General features: G+C 49.9%; 1 protein-coding gene across 17 annotated transcripts in view; it reads right to left on the bottom strand.

The window, feature by feature from the left end:
* Nucleotides 1-21,942, bottom strand: part of EPB41L1 (erythrocyte membrane protein band 4.1 like 1) — a 115,030-nt gene that overhangs the window by 91,511 nt on the left and 1,577 nt on the right. For 16 of the 17 annotated variants that reach the window (XM_037810919.1, XM_037810923.1, XM_037810924.1 and 13 more), the window contains one exon: nucleotides 10,254-10,304. The exons of the other annotated variant lie outside the window; for it this stretch is intronic. The gene's annotated coding sequence lies outside the window, so the exon portion shown is untranslated. The remainder of the gene's footprint in view (nucleotides 1-10,253; nucleotides 10,305-21,942) is intronic. 17 annotated transcript variants of the gene reach the window in all.

Here is a 21,942-nt window from a genome sequence, read left to right as displayed (position 1 = left end):
TCCTCCCCTGGATACTTGACATTTGGGCTGTCAGCGCCACCAGGGTGAGAGGCCTGGAGACTCCTCTGAGAAACATAGCAGGAAGCAGAGAGATGGGACAAAATGACATATAGACATATATCCCCTTCCAACCACAGCCACTAGGATGGAGTCCCACCACCCTCAGTTTTCCTAGGTACACAAATGCTTTACCTACCCCCCACCCCACAACCCGACCCCCACCTCAGTGACCAAGACCCAGGAAATAGATGAGCACAAGACACAATTGGGAGGGGAGTTAGGAGATCCTCAGTGTAGATCTGGGAAAACTTACCCTCCTCAGTCTTTGGTTTCATACTCTTCATGTGGAGGGACTACGTCAGCTTAGTTTCAGAGGTGCCTTGAAGCTCTGCTTCCACCCTACCTCCACCCCAGGCCCTCACCAGCCCCTAACTAAAGGAAAGCAAAGCATTTACAACCACAGGTGTGTGGGAGGCCCCCTGCTGAATAGGGCTGTATTCTGTGTTGGGGGCCTGTTTCCTGGACCTTACTGTAAATCTGTCCCTCCAGCACCAGTGCCAGCCCAGGAGGCCTGGCCTACAGGCCAGCAGGAGGCCCCTCAGATCAGGGGGTGGGGGCTGCTGCAGATCGTCCCCAACTTGTTCCTGGCACTCAGAAACCACCCCCAGGGGCTGCGAGACCCAGGAGCCGACTGCTAGGCAAGAAGGGACCCTGATGTCAGCCCATGACTCATGGACCAGGCAAGTGCCCCACGAACGAGAGGGACTGTTCTCCTATCTCAATCTTCCTTAGGCAGTTGGGGAGGAAGAGGCCCAGAGGGAACCAAGGGCCAGCCCAAGCTCACACAACAAGGCAGGGCAGGGGTGGGACCACCGCCAGGACTGACCACCAGCCCAGGGCTCCCAGCACATGTCACCTCTCAGAGCAGAGGCAATTTTCTAAGTTCAAAATCACTCATCCCACAGGGGATCCGAGATGCCTACCTTCCGCCCCTTGGGAATTGCCAATGACTGGTACCATGTTCTGCTCCTCAAAATGGATCATGTGGGTACCTGCTGCGTTCACCTCTCATCCACGCACTGGTACAGTGCCTTGTGTATGGCGGGAACTCAGTGAAGAGATGTTGAACAAATCAAGAATCAACAGAGCAGCAACTGGAGGCAGAATCCATTTCTAAGCCCAGGCACTGGTGTAGAGGTAGGAGGGGGCAGAGAACTAAAGAGAGAAAATATGACTCTGGCTGTCCAAAGCTCAGAATCCAGCCAGGTTGTACTGAACCAGCAGGGACACTGTTTCCCCAGAGCTTCAGAAACCCTGGGCCCAAAGGTGAGAGAAGGTTCCCCCCATCACAGTGAATGGATGGACTTGGAGGCCTGGGTATATGTTTCTGAGACTTGGCAATAACCCTTGACAACCAATATAGTTACTCTGTCATTTATTCAGTCACTTGTTCACCAAAATTTATGGAGTGAAAATCAGGATGACAGTCCTCCCCACGCCCACTTTCCAGTCAGTGCTGCCAGAGCCAGAGGTCCACCTCCGCAACACCTCTGGCCAGGAGTTAAGTTCCCGAAGCGTGACGACCTGCGCTGAAATGGGGGCAAGTCACTGCGCCTCTCTTAAGATTTAGGGCCACATTTGTAAAATGCAGAGGCTGACCACCTCTCCTGCCGCCCTCAGGGAGTACTCTGAAGGCCACATTCAGCAACGGATGTGAACACGCTTTGTAAACTGTAAAGCACCAAACTGATGAAAGAGATTATTCATAACAATAACACTGCCGTCACTAGCCTGGTTGGCCTCCATAGAATCCCAATCTCTAATCATCACCATCAAAATGATGGGTTATCAAAAACCCAGGAACACCTACCAGTTATTAAGCACTCGACTGGGGGCCAGGCCCAGAGTTCTGCACTCTCATTGGAGCTCCATAATCTCTGAAGCAAGAACTACTATTGTGTCCATTTTACACGTGGTAAAACTAAGGCACCAAGAAATGAAGTATCTAGACCAAACTCATACATTAAGTGGTAGATAGGTGTCTACACCCAGGTCTCTGAGTCTGGGGCTCAAGCTCTTGTCAGCTTATTCCACTACCAGGGCATGAGTATGTTACTCTATTGAAGTGACTCCCCTTTTGCCAAAGCTCTGACATGGCCCCGACCTCATGTCAATAACCCTTGAGGTGGGTAGGATTTTCTTGTCCCTATTTGACAAATGAGGCAACTGAGCCCCAGGAAAACTTGGCAATCGTGTCTCAACTCATTGATCATAGGATACTAGCAGTACAAAAGATTAGTAAAGATTGGATCCAGACGGGGAAAAGATCCAGAGATCTAGAGAGAGAAAGAGACCTCCCGGGTCATCCATTCAGACCTTTCTTGAGACCCTGTCTATGCCTGATTCTTGGAACACACATCTAAGGCACTGTTAGCTATTCTAGTTTTTACAATGCTGCCCCCAGCCCCCTGATAGTTTTCTCCCTTTGCACACAAGGCTGGCTTAAGCCAGCAACTGAAGCCAATTACTTTCCTGGTCTTTGTCTTAGCTTCCCCATGTAACAAATGAGGAAATGAACCTTTGTCAGCAAAAGTTCTCCATTTCACAGGTCATGACAGAGCCCAGGAGGCCAGTCTCCACCCTCTGCTCCCTGCCTCCACCAACTCCAGGGAGGTCTGGAGGTGATGCCAACAGTTGACTCCCAAAGTAAGACCACGTGGGGGATGGCCCTGAGCTTCTTGTCAAACCAGCCATGCCATACTTGGCCAGGACAACCCCTGTGTCCCTGTTCAAAGGCACCTTCATTTAAGCCTGACAAGAGCCTCCAGAACTAGAACCATCATTACACCTACTGACAGATTAAGAAAACAGAGGGGCTGGGAGGGGAGAAGCCAACACACAAGCTGGTGCGTGGTGGAGCTGAGACTTGAACCAGCCTCTGGTCAACTAGTATTCCCCTTTCGCTCTACCTGCAGAATCACAATCAGCACCCCTTCTGGGTCCACCTCCAACCCATCTTCTTGAAGAAGCCTTCTCTGACACCTCCAGACCTGCCTTCCTCTTCCTTCTCTGATCTTGCACAGGTTTGGTTTTTTTCCTCCTTGGTAATACTTCAGTTTACATGGTTCTCCAACCAGGGGGCCAGGGGGAAATTTCAGCTAAACAGCATGCTCCCTTCTTCTCTTGTGCTCTGCAGCACAGTGGTTAAAAACTCAATACAGCCTCTGAGATTGCATCCTGGCTTCACCAAAGCTTAGGTCAATTATGAGACATTTCTGTGCTTCTGTTGCCTCATCTGTCAAATGGGGATAACGCCTATCTCTTAGGGTAAGGATTAAGTGAAATGAAGTGAGATAGACATAAATCACAGCCATTCCTGACGTAGATAGAGTAAGGGCTCAATAAATGGTTACCAGCTTTAGTGGTTCTTAGCTATTGTTAATAACGTTGCCCATAGCTTTGCCCCTGTGATCAGTCCAAGGCCAGTGATCAGTCCAAGGCCAGGGCAGTGCAAGTCAGGGGACCAACTCAAACCGAGGAGGGCCACATGGGATGGTAAAGCAAGGGGTCGCTTGGTCTAAGAGGCTATATCCCTGGGCTCTAGCTCAGCCCTGCCAGGCTCACTGGGTGACCAGTGCAGAGGACGAGGCGGGAGGGAAGAACCTTATCACAGAGGAATGGGGTCTGAGATGGGCTTACCCCAGATCTAGGTCAATTCTCAATCTATCATTGTCCCTCCCTGCTTAAAATTCTTCAGTGCTTCCCACGCCTTTCTGAATCAAAACCAACCTTAATTTCAGCCCAGGATTCAAGGGCCCCTGGGATTGGCCCTGGGACAGACTGCCCTGCCCACTGCGCCCTTTCCTGTGGCCAAGTTTCATATCCCTCCACACCCAGTCAGTTGCTCTCCTTCTGCTCTACCCAGGCCTGGTCAGTGCTCCCCTGAGCATTGCAGTCCCTGAGCTCACCAACCCCCTAGCAGGACCCAGCCATATTGTCAATACTTGTTTCCTTGCCCAACTCTCCCTCTAGACAGCAAGCTCCTGAAGGACAGTGAGAAGTCTCATCATGTTGAACTCAGTATCTCAGCCTCCCCAATGGTAGCACAAGTGTAGAGGGGGTACTTCGTGGAAGCTTGCTTAATGAACCAAGTGTTGGATGAGATATCCATGAAAATCTATACTGCCTCTTTCTGGGCCTCTGTGTCTTTATCTGTTAAATGGGGATCATCTTTCTTGCCCTGACCCCTCCCTCCTCAGGGCTGCTGTGAGGGTTGGAAGGTGCTTTATAAGGGGTGAAACCATTAATGAATTTATTCAACAAACATCTATTGAGTACCTACCACATGCAGGGCATGCTTGAATATGATCCCCAATTTTTTTTAATTTAATTTAGTTTTTTTAATTCACATACCATAATAGTCACCATTTTAAAGTTTACAACTTAGCTGTTTTTAGTATATTTACAGAGTTGTGCAACCATCACTACCTATCCAATTCCAGAACCCCATTATTCTTAGCAAGCTCTGAGCTGCAGCCCCCAATGCTCCTTAGGAACCTAGCCCCCCTCCCTGGTTGGCCAGACACCACCCTTCTGGGGAAACCCAGGGTGCCTCTCAGAAGAATTTCTCTGGGGCAAAAGCAGAGCAAAATGTATACACTCAGGGGACACTGTGTTCTACTTAATGAAACATAGCTGTGGATTTTCCTGGGCAAGGGGTCCACCTTATCAGCCCAGACCAAGCCCAAGCCTTTTCCCAGCCTTGATTCTCAAGCTGCCCTGGAGGCTGTGGCTGCACTGGCCCTGACCTCAATTTCCCCATCCACGGCCCAGGCAGTGGGCTGAAACACATCATGAGTCTTAGGAGGGGTAAAGGAACCCGTGCACGATTTCAGTTCAGATCTTCACACTCTGGGAGCTGAACTTCTGGCTAGAGATGCTGCAACACTGCCAGGTCCCCACAGAGGGAGCCCCCCACCCCACCCCACCCCCACACAGCTAATCTTATCCACCTTGCCAGGAGAAAAAGGCCAGCCTGTTATGTCAGCCGAGACTCACAAGAGCAGTAGTTGGGCTGGATTTGGGGAGCCCTCAAATAGACAATTGGTGAGTGAGGCTTTCTTCTGCAGGCTTCAGGAAGGTTTAACCTGGGGACATGACCCCCCCACACACTAGGCCAGACCAGAGGGGAAGTGCTGCAGGTGAGGAAGGCTTGGACCAGAGCCGTTTGCCCCGAGGCTGAACCAACAGCATTCAGCACTGGGGAAGGGGAGGGATCAGGATTCCTGGACACTGGCTTCTAGCTTCTAGCTCTGCAGAGCCACTCATTAGCTGTGTGACTTTAGAGAGGTCACTTACCCTCTCTGAGCCTCAGTTAACCCACCCACAAAATGGGGATAAATACACCCTACCTCTCTTATATCTCCGGACTGTGGGAAAATCGGACGAAATGATGACTAGAAAAGTCCCTTATAGAAAAAAAAATATAAGGGACTTTGATTTGAGTTCAGGGGTGAGCCAGGTGGTAAGGGCCACAGAGATGAAGAACCACCACTACCACCCACCGCAATGAATGAACTCCCTGCCCTTCTCTGCCTCTTCCCCCTACACAAATGCTGGAACCCCTCCAAGAAGAGTAGGAAAAATCCAGGGACTCCAGACACCACAGTGGTCATGGAAAAGATGCTGGGCAACTGGGCCCTTTTGAGTGACAATCGTGAGGCCTGGGCCCCTCAGAGACAGCCTACCTGGCTCTCAGGTAGGCAGCAATCCAGAGGGAAGGATCTGTTACCACCTGGGGAAGAGGGTGGGGAGCGGTCAGGGTGGCCAGAGCCAGTATTTCAGAACCAGTGCTAGAGGAGGAGGACTTAGCAGGCAGCACGGGGCAGGGAGGGGCAGGTCTCGAGTCTCCCACACTACATCCCTGCTGTGCGAGACAGTGACGTGTCAACCTCTAGTGTGACAGCTGCACCTGTGTAACCGGGCACAAGTCATTTCCCCCTCTGGACCTCAGCTTCTCCGCCTCAGCTTCTCCATGTGTAACATGGGGTGAGAAAGCCTCCGACACATTGTGAGTCCAGCTGATTAAATATGAGTGCCATTTTCCATCCTTCAAAACCAAGAGGATTCCCACTATGAACCTCATACTCTTTCCCCAATTTTTTATCTGAGTTGTTTGACAAAGCCCAGGCTCTGAGGAAATTATCTGCCATCCAAGTCTGACAAGGTGGATGACATCTGCTGTGTCTGTGTATGTCTGTGTGCAAGGGTAGAGGGGTCTCCTGTGGGTTAGAGGCCGGGGGGGAGGGTCAGTCTGCTCCCCACGGAGGGGACAGGAATCCTATCACTCACCAAGGCCACTCAAAACCATTCTAGTCCCTTGAGCTCTGCACCGTCTGGAGGGAAGGGCTGACACCTTGGCAATGGACCAAAGGGGAGCACATTTGCCTCCATTCACCACCAGGAGGAGGTGAATTTTCGACTGACACGTGTTGATGCCCTTGCCAACCAGCCAGTTGCCGCCTGCCTGCCCTCCCCACATCTGGGGAGGAAAGGTGGAGGAACTGGGCTCCCATGTTCAGCAGGAGAAGAGAGAAGACAGAATCAGACCTCTTCACATCTTCCAAGAGAATAGTACAGAAAGAGGAGGTTCCTTCCGCACAGCCTGAAAGCGAAGCCAGCCAAATCCCCTCCCACTCCCAGCTCTTTCATTCTGCTTCTCCCTTCCACACCTTTCTCAGGCAGCACCCTCCTCCTGGAGAGCCCTCCCTGAATTGGACACCCAAATCCTGGCCGCCTTCAAGCCCAAGATCAAATGACCCAATCCTAGGAAGCACCTTAGGCTGCTGAGGCCCCTGCTCCTTCCCTTTCCCTGATCCCTCTCCTCTGACCTTTGGTAGTACTTTCCTGCCTCCTTCCAATGGCGATTCGCAGTGTTGACTATGTCACGATCCCATCTGCACATGTTTATGTCCCCCTCTAGGGGACACAGGTAACAGGATCTGGGACTAGGGAAACCTGAGCCCAAATACCAGCTTTGCCATTTATTATTAGCCTTGTGATCTTGGGTAAGTCACTTACCCTCTCTGAGCCTCTGTTTCACTTGGGAAATGAGGGCAATAATAGGACCTACTCTATAGAGTAGGTAAATGTTGTAATAAATGAGGTAATGTACGTAAAATGCTTAGCGCGAAGCTTGGCACAAAGTGCGAGCTCGGTGATGCAGTTATTTGTTATGATAACCTTTTGATTAGACACATGAAGAACTTTTCATTTCTGAAACACCCTACACTGAGCCACGCACTGGATGGATGGATTTCTACAGAGGCAGATTTGTGCCCAGCAAAAGGAAGCCCTTTCCAATAGGCAGAGCAGCACAACCAGGACCTGGGCTGCCTCTGCAGGTCGTGGGCCCTGTCACTGAAGCTGTAGCAAGCAGACGCAGGATGGCCACTTGACCTACCAGAGGCAGTAGACCAGGTGGCAAGCATCTAAGCTCTGAAGTCAGTCTCTTTGGGCTTGAATCTCAGCCCCTTTGCTTACTCAATGTGTGACCTTAACTTAGCTGTGCCTCAGTTTCCTCATCTATAAAATGGGGAAAGTAATAATACCTACCCAAAGTACCATGCGGATTAAATGAGATAATACATATAAAGCAATAGAACAGGGCCTGACACAGCTAATATTGTTACTGTTGGTATTTGTATTAATATTACAGAAGAAAAACTTATGGTCCTTTGTAGGCCAGCAAGTTGTTCATTCTCCTATAACCCAGGACTCCACTAACATCCTCGTGTGCTCTCGTGGTTATGTCTGCCCAGCAGCCTTCCCACCCCCCTTCTTCTGGTGACCTGCCCTACCCCCTCCATTAGCCACATAGCACATGACCAAGCCTGGCCACTCAGACGCTCCCCATCCCCCCCACCCACCCCCGCAACAGTGACTAAACAAAACAGAGTCCTTTCCTTGGACTGATATATAGATCCTAGAAGAAACACATGTTCCCTCTTTCAGCTTGGATTGCTAAGCTGGAGCAGGGGACAGCTGGTTCCTCATCAGGGCAAAGAGGAGGGAGAATCAGCTTTGGGAGAGAAGTGGAGAGTCCTGGTGGCACGGAAGCTATTTATAGTCTAAAACAACTGATTCCTCCTCCTTTAATCCCATGAACTACCACAAGATCCATTAAGGTCATTTTTTGGCTTAAGCCACCTTGAGCTGAGTTTTTGTTGCTTGTTTCTGAAAAAGCCATGCCCAAGCGTAGAGGCCTTAACCAAGATAAGGTCTGTGCTGGACATGATAGGGCCAGGCAAGGCCAATATTATAACTGCTCCTGAGCCTTTGGGCTGCACTGGGCAGTTTACAAGTTATTTCCCAAGGGTCACCCTGGCCCTGTGGTCTTCAGACCCTGCCCTTGGGAACCCTGGGAATCCGCAGAGGTGCCTCCAAGCCACCTAAAGACAAAGGGCAGTGCTGTTATAAATGCTCACAAATTGGGGGTCTGCTTCCCCAAAATGTTTGAAAACTCTGTCCCGACTGATGCTCAGAAGAGTGGTAAGGTGAATCCAGGGCTGCTGTGTCCATCCCCATTCTCCAGAAGAGGAAGCTGAGGCCCACAAAGCAGAAGGGATGCAATCAAGGCCACAGAGCTAATCAGTTGTCAGAGCAAGGACTTGAACATGGGGTCTGGACCTGCAGGCCAGAGTGTCTTGCCAAGTGACTTCCTCTGAACCAGGCTGCCTGTGAAAATCTACCATTTCTCACACTTCCTGTCTCCTCCAGTAAACTGGATGGTGGCTAAGGTCTGGAGTCTCATCTTTCTTATCCCTTACCCCTGCAGTGTCTCCTGCCTCTGAGCTTTGCTCTTTGGAGGAACTGAAGAAGCTTGATGAACTTGGGGAATCAATGTATGAATCAATATCTACCTATCCTTCCCCACCCCCATCCCTGCAACACACATACCCTGAGTTTCTCTTCTCCTCCCCTACTTGCCCAAATGTCAGGGAAAGGCCAGGCAGGCCCCCTCCTGGGAACTCCTAATCCACCTCCTCTGTCCTGGCTGTGCTGTGGCTGTGGACAGAGGATTCCTTGTTCCCAGTGCTTCCTGCTCAGAGATCTCCATGAGGCCCAGGGGCTGGCAGGAAGGAGCCAAATCAATCCTTTTAACTGGAGCTAAAGCTCCTCCTCCCTCCCAGGAACAACATGCTCCCAGCTCTATTCATCACTCATGCTACCTGCCCCAGCCCCACCCCAGCCCCTGTAGCCCCTTCCCCCGCCATGCACACACACACACACCACAAAACTGAGTTCCCCTAGAGAAACAGAGGTTGCCTCACATCTAATCAAAAATAAAAACCACAGGATTCTAGAATGACAACAGCACAGCCCTGGCAATTATGCCCTACTAATAACAGCACAATGATATCTGCATATTACTTGACAATTTCCCAATCAGTATAACTTCATTGGCTCATTTCCCTTTCTATACACTTGCTCTGCCAATGTCATAGACCCTCAGGGGCCAGTGGTTTTCAACCTACTTTTGCCCAGAGCCAAGGAATGATTCTGTGGCATTGCCCAGGGACTGCTGGGGAGCTGAAGAGTTAACCAACTAGAGTTCCTCAGCCTCACTCCAACTTCAACCAGGGATGTAACCCCTCTACCTATTTTGTACTTTGAGATTCTTTGGGGTTCATTTGAAAAATGGGATTTACCTTTTGGAAAGTTAGAAAACAATTCATTTAGTCTGAACCTACCTTTCCCCACCTCCTGCCCTTATAATAAATATCTGGAAAATCTGAGGTCAACAGAAAGGAAGGTAGTTGCCCAAGGTCACATAGTAGTCAGTGGTGGAGCCAGAAAGAAAATACCCAAATCTAGATTTCTCCCATATCTGGTGCACAGCCTAGGAGTAATTGAGCAATAGAAAACAAGGGCCATAGGGTCAGTGGACACAGCTTCCAGGACCAATCCCAACACTCACCAGCCATGATAAGTGGCAAAGCACGTTGTCTAACACACAGAGGTGCTTACTGGATGTGCATTTCAGCTCCCACCTCAAAACAAGCCAAAACTAGGGAGGGCCCTCAGCACTGACCCCCTACTTCAAATCCTCCAGAAACCTGTGGCCTAGACAAACCCTCCCCAGCAGCAAAATATATCAAAATAGAGAGACCGAGGGCCTGGAAGACCAAGAGGGCTCCGTGTCAAACCTTCGCAGAAGAAGGAGAAAAAGGCTGTGCCTTTGTAACACTCACCCCTCCTCTAGCCACACCAGCTCCCCGGGGGTCAGGACGTCAGTCAGGCACCTGGCGGGAGGAAACACTGTTAGCTCCTCAGAACGTGATTTCATGAACCCAGCATGAAGCTGGAAAGTGAGAGGCTGGCATGTGACTCTCTGAGGAACCTTGAGGAAGTTGCTGAACCTGTTAAACAGAAAGGCCCATGTGACTGTACACAGAGAACGAAGGGAAAGTCACAAACGGGAAGCTGAAGAGGTCGGCAGAGGCTGGGCCGTGCAAGGCCACGGAGGCCAAGGTAAAGAGTTTGGTCTTTTTTCTAAAAGCAGTGGGAAACCACTGATCACAGAGGAGAGAATGAGCTGGAAAGGGGCGAGAGTAGCTTTAGAAATATCAGTTGGGAGGCTGTGGTGATTGTCCAGGGCCTGGATGGGGTGGTTGCGGTAGAGTGAGGAACAAGTGGGTAGATTCAGGAGGTATTGAAGAGGTGGTAGCCACAGAACTCGGTGGTGGGCTGGACATGGAGGGGTGAGGGAGAGCAGAGGCCTGCCGACCCCTCAGGCCCTTCCAGGTCAATCCAGTGGTGTCCAGCCCCCAGGAAAAAAACACACCCATTGCCCTCTCAACCTGAGTTGCAACCCATCCTTGCCTGAGTCTCTCCATCCTGTGAAATAAAACGATTGGGCCCAGTGATCCCCACGTGTCTTTTTAGCATTAATATACTGTTCTGTTCAAATTCACGCAGAGTATTTAAGCCCCTTTTTAAAGTTCTTTAAGCTCAACTGCTGGTCAAACCTAGTATGCAAGGAGGCAGAATGTTGGAGGGAGAAGCCTCTGGCCCTCTAAATTCATACATGCAGAACAGTAAACCTCCAGGTGGAATGTGGTGTTTCCACTTTAAACGGAACATGAGAACCTGGAGAATAGGAAGGTCACTGTGAGCTGGGGTTGGACCAGCAGGAGCAGAGGCTGTGTGCCCCACGCCCCCTCTCTCTGCCCCAGCTCCGGAGGCTGGCACGGGCCTCAGGACACTCCAGCTCTAACATCAGTCACCCCATCTACTCTTTCCTTGCACCCAGGGAAGTAAGCATACATGGGAGGGCTCTGGAGTCACAGACCAGGTTTGAATGCTGGCTCTGCCACTCCAGCTATGTGGCCTGGGGCAAGTCACCTTACTTCTCTGAGCCTTGGTTTCCTTATTTGGAAGAGAGGAGTAATAGTGTTTGTTTCTGAGGCTAATGGAGGTTTAAATGAGATGAAGCATGTGCCTTGTCACAATGATCCCAGAACCTCCACTTCCAGATGCAAAAATGGAGACCCAGAAAGGTGAGATGATAGGCCAAAGACCACTGCAGCAAGCACACAGCTGAGCTGAGACCTTACACTGGCAGCTGGGTCCCAAGTCTGGGTTCTGAACCACTCGGCTCTATGCACACCATTTTGGTTCCCACTTTTAAGGTGAAGAAACAGAAGCTAAAAAATTACAAGTGACTTGCCCAAGGTCACAGAGAGAATCAAAGGTAGAAGAGATATTTGATCCCAGGCCTCCTTGATGAGAAAGCCAGAGTCTCCCCAACAGATATCCAGAAAGCAGATGTGTGTGGAAAAGCTTCAGATTTCAGGGCCCCTTATAACCTGGAAGAGGGACAAATGAAATCTGGGCAGAGGGGTACGTACCTTGAGAGGAAACCAAAAGGAGCTGGGGAAACAAAAGCCTCTTTCTCTGAAGCCCTCCCGGAGACTGGGCAGGAGAGGAGGGAGCTGACAAGCAAGGGCTGTCTGTTCTGCCAGCGCTGAGCTGAGAGCTGGAGCTAAACAAAAACAGCTCCAGTTTGGCCACCAACTTGCTGTGTGATCCCAGGTAGGTCAGGCACACAAACACACAACCACTCAGGTCTCTGTTTCTTCAACTCAAGAATGAGAGGTTTGTACTGAATGGTGTTGAGATCCCTTCCAGGTATATGAGACGGATGATAACCAGTCCTCACAAGCCCCGGACTCCTGGCCAGGCCCTTCTGCCACACCCCCAAAGGTGGCTTCTCAACAGCTCTAACGTTACCACAAGATCGGGGAAGCCCTGCCTTCAGGTCCTGGCTAAACGGTCAGGTCAATTCCACTCCACGGGCCTCAGCTTCTGCTTCTGTAAAGTTGGGATTTATCTTTGCAAAAGCAGATGATCCCAGGAGCTACCCCAAAGGCAAGCAATCCCTGAGGTATAGTACAAAGCCCCTGCTCCAAGCTCTTTTAACTTCTCCTCCTTTCCTTCTGGCCCTTGTCCCATTCGGACAAATGGATAACTGAATCCAAGCTGATGAAGGGCAACAAAGGGCAACAACTAGCACCTCAGCTTATACTTGACTGCTGCCGATGTGCCCCGCGCAGTGCTAAATGCTTTCCTGGGATTACACCTCAAGTAATCCCCTCAACTGCCCAAGGACGTCAGTTCTACCACTAATCTCGAATTACAGAAGATAGACTATGGTTCAATAAAGTGAAGTGATTTGTCCAAGGCTGCCCAAAGCAAGTGAGTGGCATGACTAAGATGAGAACCCAGCCGCTGGCTCTTCATTTGACACCAGAATGCCTGATCTTATCCTTGAGGCTAAAGAGTTACCCTTTAGCCTAGAATAACCGGGGGCCCAGAGTAACCAGGGGTATAGGCCTTCACTCCCCACGCCCCTCACCTCCCCCAAACAACCAGCCTTTGGATAGCTGTGCATTGTTATTCAAATGTGTCCAACTCAACTGTCAGGCTACAAAAGTGCTACCCAACAGAAATATAATGCAAACCACATGTATAATTTAAAACTTTCCAGTAGCCGCATTAAAAAAGGTACAAAGAAGTAAGTGAAGTTAGATTGTAATAATATACTCAACTTGATATATCCCAAATATTATAATTTCAACATGTAATCAATATAAAAATATCATTGAGATGTTTTACACTCTTTTATACTACTAAGTCTTCAAATCCAGTGCATATTTTACACTTAACAGCACATCTTAATTCAGACACTAGATTTCCATTGGATATACTTGCTCTGTATTTAGATTTTTGTAGCCTTTAAAATTGAAAAAATATATTCATAAAACTAAATTCCCAAACATCCATGGACATTTTTCAATAACTGAATCAAGTATTCCTCTTAAAATTTAAATTGGTTAAAATTAAATAATATAAAAATTCAGTTCCCCAGTCTCACTAGCCACATTTCAACAGCTCATTAGCTAGTGGTTGCTGTATGGGCAACATGGCACTAGATAGTCAATCCTGGGGGCATGGCTGTTGGCCCCTTTGGCCCTAAGCCAGAGCTGGACCTCCTAAGGTCAGGTGTAAGCTGAATAGAATAGTATCTACTCAACAAATTCCTACTGAGCCAAATATTAATATCTACCTCTGGAGCTCATTATATTCACAGTGCTGATGACAAAGGGATAAGTCCCCATTGTTCAGAGGATGACACCATGGCTTGGCAAGGTGGGTAACCTGTGCAAGGTCATGCAGCTTTGACCCTAGGCCTTTCAGATGGGGAAGCCTGAGACTGGCTTGGAGCTGGGCCTTCTAGAGAAAGAAATATACCTTAGCCACTTTCTCAGGGACCCCTCAGTCTAGTGGTAGAGAACGGTCTAAAACTGGAAACCCAATGAAGAGTTTAAAATGAAAGTAGAGCAGGAGAAAGGCATGCTATGAACTGCCCTGGGTGGCAGTCCCATGGCCACTGTGGTGTCCACCCGCCCCTCCTCTCCAGCAGGAGGCAGAGCCAGCAGAGTCTAGCAGGCTCCACTGGGCCCCACTGGCTGCCTGCCCCCTGGGCAGGTCCCTGGGCTAGGCACCATGCCCCCACTGCCTCCCCCAGGAGCACCCCCCAGAGGGCCTTGGACCAGGGCCAGAGCCAGTACTCACCTCCCAGGGTCACCTCAGCTGGAGGCAAGGCAAGGGGTCCAAAGAGGCAGGCTGCTCCCTGGGAGGATGGGAGAGAGGCCTTGGAGGAAGATCCCGGGATCGGGAAAATGTGGCAGGTGCAAACCAGAAAACCCTGGGTGGCTCTGCCTCTGTCTTAGTGAGCACAGCTAGCACGCAGCCCTCTCCCGCCAGCCCAGCAGGGGGAAACTCTCCTGACTGTCAGGTTTAACCATTAACTTGGTTGGTTTCCATTTCAGCAGGAGATAGTTCCAGCAAAACATGCTGTCTAGGGTAGAGGGACATGGAAGGTGATAAGAGACTGAGAAGCGGGAGGGGTTGGTGTGAAGGGAGAAAGGGGTGGCAGTGAACCTGCTCACTTCCTCCTTCCCGTCCCTCCCTACCAATGTGCTAAGAGGTGATGGCATAAGCTCCATGAGGTCAGGGACAGTTGCTGGCACATAATAGATGCTCAATATATATTTTAAATCAATGAATAAGTGGGTGGGGTGAACTAGAATAAAACTGGCCGGCTAGATAGGCAGATTGATAGAGAAGGGAAGGAAGGCAAAAGATGGCTTGCCCTGGGCCAAAGCACGTCCTTTACCCCAGGTGCTCACTGAGACCAAGCTGGGCTGAGAGCCAGGATGGCAGCCACCCAAGGTATGCCAGGAACATGGCCTTGAAATCCCCAAGCCCTGGGTGCCACTCCTGGCTCCACCCTGCCTAGTTTGATCTTGGGCAAATGATTCAACCTCTGGGAGCCTTTGCTGCTTTCCTGTAAAATGGGGGTGATACTACTGCAGCTCAGGGCTGTATGTACGGTGCCAGGCCCACAGATGCTGGGATGCATTGTGCTGTTGTAATATAGTCGTGTGTCTTGCTGCCTGGCAACAGCCTCTTCTGCTCAGCACCACCCCCCACCCCGAGTTCCCCCGTGCCCCACATACACCCACCCCCTGGCTCCCATCTATACGGCCTTGTCTCCTTTTCTGGAAGAAAGCCTGGACTGACAACTCCGGCCCACTCATATCTCACTCACCTGGGATCACACACACCCTGGCAACAGATTGCTCCCAGTTTGACATTTGCTTGTCATTTACATCCTCCTTGGGTTGCTGGGGCACAGGCCTAGGTCTACTTGCAGCCGGGATAGGGTGGGTGGGGATGGGGGTGGGGGTAGATTAAGAGATGGCTTCGTCTGCTGGCCTGCTCTGATATTTAAAGATGCTGACATTTCTGGGATCATGTTACACTTTAAACAGACCAGGGTTCAAATCCTGACCTTGGCCAGGTAAACGGGCAGCCCTGCTACCACGGGATGCCCTGAGGCCAACCTGCAGAGGCCCAGAACTGCAACCCCACCCCCACCCCCAACCAGGCTTAAGCCTGGGCAGAGACGGGCAAAGACCCTTCCTGCTCCTGATTACCAGCCTTTGCTGGTTCCCCAGTACCTCCCCGAGAAAGCCCTAGCTTTTCTGCCCCAACTTTTCCAGCCTTCCCTCGCAAACTCAAGTAGTGGCATCTTGAGACTCCACTCCCAATTCTTCTTGGCAAAATAAAGCTTGAGGCTCCCCCTGCATCAGGGGTGCTGCCCCTAAGCCCCTTCCCTGTGGAGATTCTGGAGCTGCCCCTGCTTCCACTCAGCTCTTTTCCGCCTGCAGCTTTCCAAACACGCAGCCCACTTTCCCATCCCAGACTGTATCTCACCTCCTTTGCCTGCATAGGGAACACCTGTCTCCCCTCCCTGACATCCTCATCTCCCCCTCCTGCTTCATCCTGTCCATGTCACCTAGAGCACCGTCCACCCTGATCTCTCACTCCTCAACCCACTCAGTCATCTCTCTGCTGGACACCTGGAGACCAAGGAGCTCCTGAGATGATTTTTCTCTGTAACTCACCCCTCACCCCCCAGCACAATGCTCACAGAAAAAATAATAACTATTAACTGAAAAATAAAATAATTATAATCATTTATTGATTATTTAGTCTTTGCAAGGCTCAGATTTTATACATATCATTTCAGTAAATCCTCTCAACCCCTCAAATGACTCATTATCCCTATCCTTTTTTATTTTTAAGCTGAGGAAACTGAGGCTCAGAGAGGTGAAGTGACTTACCCAAGGTCACACAGCCAGGAGATGACAGAGTCAAGACTGGATTACCCACTGCCCTATTTGGCCTCCCTCCAATCTACAAATAAAGAAGGAAATATTTGAGAAGTAATGAGCTGCCCAGTGATGGTCACAAAGGCTCTAGAGAAACTATTCCAGCCAAGAGGTGGAGGCAGATTCTGCAAATGAAACGTAATAACCTCCTTTCATGAAGCAGCCTCTCTTGCGGTGGGCAGCTGCCTAGAACCAGATGGGCTCAGAGCCCTGGCTGGCCCAGGGCTGAAGCTGTAGGAAGGCCAGTCCCTGAGGGGGTGGCAGGGCACAGGCCTGGGAGGTGGGAGTTCTGGATTTGACAACCTGCCCTCTGAGCCAAGAGTTTGCTTTGTAAATTTGAGCAAGTCCATGCCCCTCTGGACCCCAAAATGTTCTGGCAGGACCCATCCAGAGCAGTATAAGAAAGACTCAAGAGCCCCCTAGGCTTTGGACAGAACTAGACTTAAATCCTAGCAAGTAGCTGAGGACTGGGGAGGCCTTGGGTAAATTATTTCACCTTGTCTAATAAAATGGAGATTATAATCTCTTCCTCACTGGGTAGTTAAAAGACTTAAGGCAAGCAAAGCCTTAGAACAGGGCCTGGCACTAGGTAAGCCAATGAATATAAGCAGTTGTTTCTAAGTCACTAGGATGAGCCTCTTACCAGGAAAATCCTAGGATTTCTAATTCTTGGGTGGTCCCAAGCCACCCCAATGCCATCAACCTGAAGTGGGTCTGGAGGCTTTATCTTTAGCCCTCTAATCTGGGAGAGAAGGTAAGGAAAGGGAAAAGGGGAAGACAGAGAGAAAAGTTTGAGAGGAAACTGAGAGGAGAAAAGGGAATGGAAGGGAAAGGGAAAGGGAAAGAAAATCAGGAAGAGGCCTGGCAGGATAAACCCTCTCTTCTTTGCAAAGCCTTTCCCTGGCTTACCAAGGCAAGGCTCAGAGGGACACAGGCTGCCGAGAAGCTCCGCCCTGGCAGTCAGTAAGGACACTGAAGCCTTGGGTTTCCTCCAGGCCCTGGCTCCCCTCACTGCTGCTGCCCACGGTGGCTTCCTTCTGGAGCAGGCAGAGATGGCCATGGCCAGGCTGATGACAAAACAACCGCCAGCTCAGAACCCAGGGACCTCTTTCTTGGGAGTCTGATCCTGACTGGGAAAGGCTCTTCCCCACTGGGGCCCTGCCTCGGGTCCTGTGCAGAGCCCTCTCCAGGCCTCTACCTGCCCCAAGCTCCCGCATCTGGGGCTAAAGTTGCAACTAGGCAGAAAGCTGTCTGGTCTGTAAACAGGAGCACAAACAAGGTATTACAATTGCCACCAACAAGCTGTGTGACCTTTGGGGAGACACAGCTGACCTTCTCCCAGAGAATCACTTTCCAGTATCTAACTAATGAGAGAAATGACGAGAAGCATCACTAAGGTTCTCCCAACCCTTAACAGCAGCTGCCTGTACTCTTAGCCATCTTCCTGTATGTCCTTTGGGCGGGAGATCTGGGACTCTCAAACTCCTGCTTTGAATTCTCACCCAGGCTGCTGTTAGGCAGCCTTGGAGGTTAAAGGGAATGAGAAGAATGCATTCAGCTTAGTTTTCACTGGATGCATCTGAGCACAGAGGGGCAAAGAGGACTTGTCTCAGGAGAGAAGTGGGCTGGGTTGGGCTCTGCTGAGAATGCAAGGGATGTGGCAATGACCAAGGGTTATTATGATGAAGACAATTATAATTAAAAACCACAGCAACAACCCCTTAAGCAATTTACCAAGAGCTTTCTCATTATCTCCCAGATTCACAATCTGGTGAGGTAGGTAGGGCTGGATGGTAATTAGTCACATTTGGCAGCTGAGGAAAGGGAAGCAAGATTAAGTGACCTGTCCCAGCCACTAAGTGGAGAGAAGCTGCAGCCAAAGATGAAATAATAATTATTGCATGCCTACTGTGTGCCATCTCACTAGGCATGCTCACATAATGTCATCTTCATCAAGTTGCACGACCACAACCCTGCATTGTAGTTGCCACCATTCCCATTTCATAAAAGAGGAAACTGAGGTGGAGATAAAGGAACTGATTGATCCTGGCTGCTCCACTGCAAAGCATGCATTTGGACCCAGGCTGTAGGAGCCCAAGGCCTGTACTCTTTTCCATCTTCCTGTATGTGCTTTGGGCCGGAGATCTGGGACTCTCAAACTCCTGCTTTGAATTCTCACCCAGAGCTCCTTTTAGGCAGCCTTGGAGGTTAAAGGGAATGAGAAGAATGCAAAGGGCCTGGAGTCTGTGAGAAGTCACTCTTGCCTCTTCTTCTTCCTCAACCTCCCCAGCCCAGGCAGCTGTGCTTCTTAGATGTTCTGGGTCTCTATCCACCCTCTGGGCCCTCCTATCCCAGCTACTTAGCAGCCTCTGAGCCCTTCTCTGGGTCAATCTGCCTCACCTCCACACCCTACCCTTACCCCAGGCCTTTCTTTACCACCACCTAGAGAGCTGTGTTTTTGAAATGCAAATCTGTTCCTTCCTAGCTGGCTTAATCCTGTTCCCTAGCTCCTCACCACCTGTAGGACTCTTCAGCTTCTGCCAGATCTGGCCCCAACCTTCCTCTCAGGCCTAACCTCCGGCCACTCACTCCACTCCTCCCATCACTCAACCCATTCTGCTCCAACCACATGGAACTATTTGGGGGTCCCCTAAAAAGCCATGCTGCCCTTGCACATACTGTCCTCACCACCTGGAAGATAAAATCCAGCCCAAACACCATTTCTCTCTTCCATGAAGCCGTTTCTTCCATAAATAGCCACACACTGACACCCTGAACATTGCATCTATGCATGTCACCCCCAGTCTGTGAACACTGCCCCGTATTCATTTCTGTTTCTGTATGCTCAGGGCCTGACACAAAGGGATTCAGGAGCATTGACTTGAATTGCGGAGTAGCCGTAACAGCAACAATAGCATTTACCAAATGCTTACTGCAGGCTCAGCACTGAACTAAGCATTCCAAGTATGTTATCTCATTTAATCCTCAAAACAACCCTATGAAAACAGATACTATTACTGGTCCTGTTTTACAGATAAGGAAACAACAGCTCAGAGATGAAGTCATTTGCCCAAATCCCTCCAGCTAGTAAATGGCAAAGTTTGAATGACTTCAGAGCCACTGCTAGTAACCACTGTTGGTAGGTAGGTCATCCATCCCAATATCCTCATTTTACAGAAGAGGAAACGTGACTTGCCCACAGCCATGTTCACAAGGATTGGATCAGGATCTTTAGATTCCTCATTCAAGGCTCTTCCCCATCTCATTCTTGGAGAATTCTAATTCAGGAGGACATAGAATACAAGGTAGGTTGTGTCTCCTGAAGAAAAGAAGCCCTGCCTTCCCCTGCCTCCCTAGAACAGAGCCCAGCACGGGCCTGGGCACACAGTGAGAGCTCACATCCATGGCCAGGAGATGCAGCAATAAAAAAACCAGATAAATCTACTTCGGAAAAGTCTGAGACCTGCTTAGATATTACAATGTCAGGGCTTGAGGGGAAACTTTGGGTATCATTTAGTACCATCTCCCATTTTATAAATTCGTTCCTTCCACAAATTTATTAAACACCAATCATGAGCCAGGCACTGGGCAGGGCACTAGGAAGACTGACAAGCAAATTCTTGCCCATTGGTATTCATGGTCTAGCGGGAGAAGAAAGACAAATTACAACACTCATAATTCCTATGAAATACAGGAAGCTCTAAGAACATATAACAGGGAACACTGATTCAGCCTGGGGTATTGGCGAAGGCCTCCCTGAGAAAGTGACCCCTGAGCTGCAATCTGAAGAGGGGGAGTTAACCAAGATAAGGAGCAGGGAGATGTGCTAGACAGAGGGAAGAGCATGTGCAAAATCTCAGAGGCAAAAGAACTCATGGTGCCTTGGAGAAACTAAAAGAAGGTCAGAATGGCTGGTTTCCAGAGGGGGGTGGGGTGGGGTGGGGTGGGGTGGGGGCAGGGACTGGATCCCGCAGAGCCCGATAGGACAAAGCAAGGACTGGAGAAATTGAGCAGAGCAGGGCAACCCCTTGCACAAAACCCATCCCAGAGCAAACACAGACGCTGTCAGAGGCACTGCGTTAATCAGAAAAGGAGTGAATTGTCTAAGATCACAAGGAAAACCAGAACACCTACCTCCCAGGCTAGGGCTTTGGGGCTACTTCAGATATGTATGTGCGTGAGAGGGGTGCAGGGGAGGCTTTCCAAGTGTTTCTGGGATCATCCAGGCTTTGTCTCTCTTGAGATTCAGAGTGCAAGAGAACCACCTGTTTGTTAAAACACTGAGTGCTGGGCCCCACCCCCAGAGTTATTGATTCAGTAGGCCTGGAGCGAGGCACAAGAATTTGCATTTCTAACAAGTTGTCAGGTGTCCCTGCTGCTGGTGGTGAGGGGCTCCCACTTTGAGAGCCACTGCTCTAGACTAAGTATATGTGCGGACAGGGGAGGGTAGGGAACATAGACAGGATCCTTGTGGGATAGAAGGGTGGATTCCTAAAATTAGGTAACAATGAGATAAACTCTAGCACTCTGAGTTAGGGAAGGGGCCTCAAAATCTTAGGGTCCAGCCTACTGGCTGTTCAGCCAGAGAGACTGAGGCTTAGGGAGTTTAGACCTTTTCACATAATAGATGCTCAATAAAAACGTGTTGACTGAACAGATAACCACAAAAAGGGTTTGACCAAAGTTAAGCAAAGACCCCTGAACCAGACTCCAAGAGTCCCAAGCTCCAGTTCAGAGCCTTCCCCCTGTCTTGGGAAAAGGTTTCCAGAAAGGGGACAGCAAGCTCAGCCTTCCCCAGCCTCTGCTGCCTTTGGTAGGGAAATATTTCGAGAATTGTAGAAATATGCTGTTGACCTCCAACCCCATCATTCATCCACCTTCCTTCCTTTTACACTTTCAACTTCCTCCCTTTACACTCCAAATCCTGTGCACTTTATCCTGGCAAGCCAAGCAGCAGAGGGGGAGGTGACGTTATAGGGGAGTAGAACTGGAGCTAAGTAAAAATTCTTGCACTTGGATGTATGTCCTTCTCCCAGAAGATTCTCAGTTTCTCTCTTTATGTCTCAGACCAACCCCAATCTACCTACATTTCAGTACCAACATCTGAAACTCTCAGAGCCAGGGGCTACGTTCCCAAACCGCCTCACCATCCAGTTTTTCTAAAATAAAGGGGCCCTGGACAGAATATTTCTATCCTATTTCAGTAGGCAGCAAAATGCCACTTCTCTTACAAACCCACACTCACAGACTCACTAATACACAAACAGCTGTATGTACATAAAAACAAATATACCAGAACTTACAAAAACACACAGATAAAGAGATACCATACTCACTGATAAAACATGCACAAAAATACACAGGGATAACATGCACACAGAGCACAGATGTAGAAATGAATGCACGCACAAATACATAGGGATCGGGGTACAGACACACCCAGAGAAATTTCTCTCAAGGAAGTCTCCGAGGAGGGATTCCTTGGAGTGGGGGCACTGGCTCTTTAAGAGAGTGGGGACTTTTCTGGGCACCTGAGGTGTGGCTCTACCCACAGGAGCTGGTGGGGATGAGAGTAGGAGTGCGGCTGACCTAGCCAGGCCCGATCCGGCCCTGGGAGACTGTCCAGACTCGGGGACAG

This window comes from Choloepus didactylus, chromosome 19 (assembly GCF_015220235.1).
Source record: "Choloepus didactylus isolate mChoDid1 chromosome 19, mChoDid1.pri, whole genome shotgun sequence".
NCBI lineage: Eukaryota > Metazoa > Chordata > Mammalia > Pilosa > Megalonychidae > Choloepus > Choloepus didactylus.
This window is presented reverse-complemented; position numbering and strand designations above follow the sequence as displayed.